This window comes from Triticum dicoccoides, chromosome 6A (genome assembly GCF_002162155.2).
Source record: "Triticum dicoccoides isolate Atlit2015 ecotype Zavitan chromosome 6A, WEW_v2.0, whole genome shotgun sequence".
NCBI classification, from domain to species: Eukaryota; Viridiplantae; Streptophyta; class Magnoliopsida; order Poales; family Poaceae; genus Triticum; species Triticum dicoccoides.
The window spans coordinates 225,885,712-225,892,359 of record NC_041390.1 but is presented as its reverse complement, the minus strand read 5'-3'; the positions used below and the strand labels follow the sequence as shown (position 1 = coordinate 225,892,359).

Here is a 6,648-nt window from a genome sequence, read left to right as displayed (position 1 = left end):
CTCGGGGGCTTAGCTGCAGCCCAGTGCTCGCCTAAGTTGTCAAAAATCCTACCGAGTGAAGAGCAAACCTCTCACTCGGGGGCTTAGCTGTAGCCCAGCGCTCGCCTAAGTTATCAGAAATCCTACCGAGTGAAAAGCAAACCTCTCACTCGGGAGGCTTAGCTGCAGCCCAGCGCTCGCCTAAGTTATCAGAAATCCTACCGAGTGAAAAGCAAACCTCTCACTTAGGGGCTTAGCTGCAGCCCAGCGCTCACCTAAGTGGACTAAGGAATAAGTCGATTGCAGTAAGCGCCCTGCTTTGAACCTGCAAAAGACATTTCGAGCCAAAAGCAATCATATTCAAACACCAAATTCAAGTTCGGATCGATACCTAAAGGAACCGAAAGTGCTCAGGCGCTAAGCCCGTTAAGGTTTATCGGTTACAACTCCACTCGGCATACCGAGGCAAATTTAAAGCATCGAGTTTAGAAGAAGTTTTTTACCCCTCCTGTGGAGGGCTGGAAGGTGCAACAAACTCATCAAGATCAATTCCATCTGCGATCCGAGTGGCAGCCGCAAGGAAAGTTTCCATAAAGGACCTGAAGTCGTGTTTCTTGGTGTTGGCCACCCGGAGGGCCGCCAGCTTGTCTTCTCGCGCATCTTTGCAGTGGACTCGGGCCAGACACAGAGCAACATCTGCACCGCACCGAGCCGAGGACTTTTTCCACTCCTGCACTCGACCAGGGATCGTGTTCAAGCGAGCCATCAGCGACTCGAGGTCATTCTGAAGTGTCTCCCCGGGCCAGAGCGTCGAGTCGATGCGAGATGTGGCGACCTTCAGCCTTGCAAGATAGTCCACGACAGCTGCAACACGGGACTCCAGTCGGAAAACATTCATGGCAACTTCGTCGTCCGTCGGAGAATTGACGGGGTCAAGGTTTGGTTCCAGCCGGCTAGTTTCTTCTTCAAAGTTTTGACAAAATTCTGCAAGGACGATCACCGAGTCAAGGCGATGGTCGAATGGAAAAACCACGGTTGGAAATGATCGCCGAGCATAGAGATTTACCTTCAAGCATAAGAAATAGCTTCTTGGCAAGACCATTCAGGAAGGCCTCCAGATCTTTTTTCTTCCCAAGAGCAGCTTTCAGATTGGCATTTTCTTGCTCAAGCTTGGCGACTGAAGCTAACTTCTCGTCAACAAGCTTGATCTTCTCAGCTAGTTCAAGGTCCTTCTTCCGTTGGGCCTCCCTCACCTTACCTGCAAGTTACAGCAAGATCAGATTTTGAAACAAATAAAGGGAAAAAGCAGTCGTCAAGGTCTCACCAAACATACCTTCGGTCTCCTCCTTTGCCTTCGTCAGATTCTCCTGAACCAGCTTCAAATTCAGCTCGAGCTGAATGTGCTTGTTTTCCAGCTCAGAGTAGCGAGCCACAAGATCACAGGAGTTCTGCGAAGAACCAATCGACTAAATGTCAAACATAATTCACTTCCGAGTGAAAAAGGAAAAATCACGCGTTTCTAAGACTACAGCCGAATACAAGCATTCGACCGTAGTCTCGGGGACTACACCCAGTGGGTGCACTCAGCGTGCCCCCACTAATCCTATTGAAGACAGAGTCGACCAGTCGACCGGTTTGCGAAATCCAGTCGCCTTAGTCGAATGACGGAAAGACTGAAATTATAAAGCCTAAGGCCGACTGCCCGCAGTCGACCTTAGCCCCAGTGGGTGCACTCAGCGTGCCCCCACTAATCCTATTTGAAGACAGAGTCGACCAGTCGACCTCAAAAAAAAAGAGAGATATATTCTTTAAGACTGTAATCGACTGCCAGCAGTCGACCACAGTCTCGGGGACTACACCCAGTGGGTGCACTCAGCGTGCTTCCACCGGTTTGCGAAATACATTCGACATAGTCGAATGACGGAAAGACTGAAATTATAAAGCCTAAGGCCGACTGCCCGCAGTCGACCTTAGCCTTGGGGACTACACCCAGCGGGTGCACTCAGTGTGCCCCCGCTAACACGGAGTTTAACTCGACACACCCAGTGGGTGACTACTATAAATTCTGGAAAGAAAAGTTTCTGATAGCATATCCTAACAGAACAAATGGTGGTAGACTGACCTGAACATTGCGTTGGAGGGCGGAACTGGCGTCGTAAGCTCCCTGGCTCGCATCCTGGATGGTCTTCAACTGCTCCATCATGATCCCTGCCTGGCGTATTGCCTCCTTCGCTGCGCCAGCTTGGTCCTCTGGGACGTGGTGCGTCGTGAAGAGGGAGGGCTGCGGAGCACTCGTCAGTGGATCTGCGAAGGACACGGTGTGTCGAGTGGTGTTCCCCTCCTCCGCGACCAGAGCCTCAGGCACCGTCACATCCTGGGTCACCCTGCTGGCAGACACTTTCCTACTCCTTCTGTACTTCAGCGGTTCCTCATCTTCATCATCATCAGGGAGAGTGATTACAACATTGGATGGAGCTACAGAAAAGAATCAGGATTAGATCATGAGTCAGTCGACTAAAGACAGTGTTAAGAATATAGTACCAGGTTTTGAGGTTGCTGCGTCCTCCATCTCATGGTCGTTAGCCCGGGCCGAGGTCTCAGAAGTAGCAGCACTGCAACTCCAAAGAGTCAGTCGACTAACTCCAGCGCCAACCAGAGATAAAGTTCACACAAAACAGGAAGACTTAAGCAACATGATTACCCTGATATGGTGGGGATGGACACCTTCATCTTCGGCAGGTGCTTGGTCGGCTTCGACGGGGCCGCCCTGGGCTGCTTTGGTGCCTTTTCAGTCGGCGCCGGAGAGGTAGTCCGAGGGCGCTTGGTCGACTGTGTAACAGTCGCAACCCCCTCGCCGCGTTCAGTCGCAGGGTCATGGACAAGTTTCGACCGCCTTTCCGAGCGCGGTGGTGCGACCTCCTCCTCCTCCTCCTCTTCCTCGTCCTCATCGTCATCATCATCATCGTCATCGTCATCATCGTCGGCCTCGGCGGCGTCCGAGTCCCACTCCTCCTCCTGGCTCACGCCCCCGCTCGCTTCTCCCTCCTCAGTCGGAGCCTGCGCTCCGTTGGGCATCGAGTACAGTTCAGTGAGGGCCTGAGGGACAACAAGACAAAGATCAGTCAACCGATCGGCAGAGAAAGCAGAAATAAATATGACGAGAATACAATGGGAAGTGGAGCAGACATGCCTTGTTTGGGTCGCTGTGGCAGTCGAGTGGAGGAATCCTTCTGGCCCCGCGAGGGTTGTCCTTGTTCCCAGTAACAGCGGCCATCCACCTTTCTAGAGTGGCATCGTCGACTGTTTCTGGATTGACCCGAGTCACATCCGCAGTCCCACAGTACAACCACATGCAATGGCTCCGGAACTGAAGAGGCTGGATTCGGCGCCTAAGGAAAACTTCCAGGAGATCCATGCCCGTCACTCCCTCCCGAACCAACTGAACTACGCGCTCCATCAGCATCTTCACATCAGCTTTCTCCTCCGGAATCAGCTTCAGAGAGGAGGGCTTGTTCACTCGGTCCATGGTAAATGGAGGGAGTCCACTCGACTGCCCCGGCGTCGACTCGTCCTGGCAGTAGAACCAGGTCGACTGCCAGCCTCTGACTGACTCGGGAAATGTCATGGCTGGGAAGGTGCTCTTGTTTCTCACCTGGATCCCCAGACCTCCACACATTTGGACCACTCGGGTTCTTTCGTCGCCTGGACTCGCCTTCTTCACGGTTTGAGAGCGACATGTGAATATGTGCTTGAACAAGCCCCAGTGCGGTCGACAGCCCAGAAAACTCTCACACATGGACACAAACGCGGCAAGATAGGCGATAGAATTCGGGGTGAAGTGGTGGAGTTGCGCTCCAAAAAAGTTCAAGAAACCACGGAAGAAAATGCTCGGCGGCAAAGAGAATCCGCGGTCGACATGGGTAGCCAGAAGCACGCACTCACCCTCTTCCGGCTGGGGCTGCCACTCTTTCCCCGGAAGCCTCGCAGCTCCATGGGGGATCAGGCCCTCGTTGGCCATGTCGAGGAGATCCTTCTCCGTGATGGTCGACTGGATCCAATCTCCCTGGACCCAGCCTTTCGGCAGGCGGGATCTAGACGAAGACCCACCGCGGCTGGTGGATCTCCCCTTCGCCTTCTCCGTCGCCGACGCCTTGTTCGCGCGCTCCAGCGCCGCCGTCTTCTCCTTGACCATGGCTTCCGGCGGGGCGCGTGAGGAGAAGTGGTGCGGAGGCGAGAGCGAGCGCGTTGGGCGGAGACGAAGGAGGCAGAGAGAGAATGCTGAGGCACTGTTCAAAAAACCCTCGCCGGGCGCATTTATAAGATCCCTTCCGAGTGGATGACAGGTGGGCCCGGCAGATCTGATCATATCCTGGAACTGTTACGCGGGCGGGATACGTGGCGAAGAAAGCGGCGCGGGGATCGAGGCGTCTATGTCCCGTCCCATCCAAACGCCGTGGTCCGCTCCGCTTCGCGCGTTTCCCCAAATTTCGCATCCCGCGGAATCCGCGAACGGCAGATCGGTCTGTCAGGCGCGGGATTTCCTGTGATCTGTCGCTCGGAAATCGACGAAGCCCGAAAGATCACTCGACGAAAGAAAAGAATGGATCGAGTCGACTGAAGACAAGTTGCTTACTATCAACGAAGAGATTCTCTGGTTCAGAACAACGCACGACCAGTGTGCAAAGGTTAATCGGAAACAACATCAACTCCTCAGTCACTCAAAGCCTCAATCCATTCGGGGGCTAATGATGGGGTCATGTACCTAGGGTAGGGTCACAGACCTGATCTAAGTACCCTGCCCAAGGACACCCTTAGAAGAGGTCACCTTCCAGTCGACCAACGAGGGACTCACTCGACTGACTTGAGGGACTCGACCACGCAGACTCACTCGACTACCAGGAGGTCAAAAGGCACTCTGCACTGCAACGGCCTGTAGTTAAGTAGACTTTATGACAGTTAAGACACTTTATGTGGGACGTTACCAGTAACGCCCCGGACTAAATACACCTTAAACCCTTCATTACGTGGGCTGGCTGGGGTCCTGGCGCACTCTATATAAGCCACCCCCCTCCACAGGCAGAAGGGTTCGGCATCTTGTAACTCATATACACATAATCCACTCGACCGCCTCCGGGCTCCGAGACGTAGGGCTTTTACTTCCTCCGAGAAGGGCCTGAACTCGTACATCTCTTGTGTTTACAACCTCTCCATAGCTAGGACCTTGCCTCTCCATACCTACCCCCCACTCTACTGTCAGACTTAGAACCACGACATCAAGTCAATCACATCATTCTCCTAATGATGTGATCCCGTTAATCAAATGACAACTCATGTCTATGGTTAGGAAACATAACCATCTTCGATCAACGAGCTAGTTAAGTAGAGGCATACTAGTGACACCCTGTTTGTCTATGTATTCACACATGTATTATGTTTCCGATTAATACAATTCTAGCATGAATAATAAACATTTATCATGATATAAGGAAATAAATAATAACTTTATTATTACCTCTAGGGCAGATTTCCTTCAAATTTTACTCCACTAAGTATGGGGGATCGGCTAACTAGAAACGACCAAAACTTAGAGTAAAAGTTTACTTCACTAACATTACTCAGCCGTTTACTTCCCTATATTTTAGGGGATTAGCTAGAGATGCTTTTACAACTAAAGTGTTCTTCTTTTCTCTATCATGTGTCAATTCTCATAGAGGGGAATATCATATGAAAACCAACAGTGGTAAACGGTGAAAACCGCGCGAAAATGAACTTTTTAAGTTCTAAAATATACGGGATGTTAAAAGGGTGATGTTCTATAGCTATGCAAAATTTCAAGTTCAAACACATTGCAGGATGTGAGTTCTAAAAAAACAAATCAGCATTGAATAGTGCCAAACTGTAATGTTACTATTCATTGATGAATTTATGTATTTTCATGGCTCGCATTCCATAATGTGTTTTAACTTTAAATTCCAGGTTGTTTTGAAACTTTCAAACTTCCACGAAGTTTTCTTTGAATGTTGGTTCCCGTATATTAGATAACTATTTCAGAAATAAAAGAGTCTTGAAGAAGTATTGCTACTCGATCGAGAGGGAGTACGGCATCGATTCAACTGGCCGGTCAATAGTGGCAAACAAGACAACAGCAAATACAACACAAAATTCTGAAACTAAAGCAATGTAGGAGTAGCATTCAGGCTAAGCGACTTAGAATCAAGCAAACTCCACTTGTGAGCACACAAGCTAGATTGGATTCCAGTGAACCAATCAACTCAACTACCAGCTGCGTGCTTACAAAGTGACAAATATAAATAATATCAACACCTACTACTTTTCCGAGAATCATGTCGTCAACTCATCTGCCTTTACCTTTTCAGAGCTACTAATACGTTTCTTCACCAAATTAGATACTGTCAATGCCAAGTATTAGGATTCACCTGGACACTTTCTGTGGTAGCCTCGGAGCGATCTGCAATTTGGCGGTAATCAAAAGCTTCGGCATGCGTCTTTTAGAATAACTCTAGCAGACCCCGCGAAACACACAAAATTGTAAAATTCTGGTGAGCATGCGGGCTCGGCTTAATTTTTCGGCCAGAACAGAGCCCGCATACTCGTCCGACCCGTAAAAAAATTTACCGCGGCCTGCAAACCGCATACCCCGACCAATAT

At 50.4% G+C, this 6,648-nt stretch overlaps 1 pseudogene; it reads left to right on the top strand.

Annotated features, from left to right (window-relative positions):
- The window catches only part of LOC119315813, a 26,369-nt pseudogene extending 20,348 nt beyond the window's left edge, over positions 1–6,021 (top strand).
- Positions 6,022–6,648: the final 627 nt, after the last annotated feature.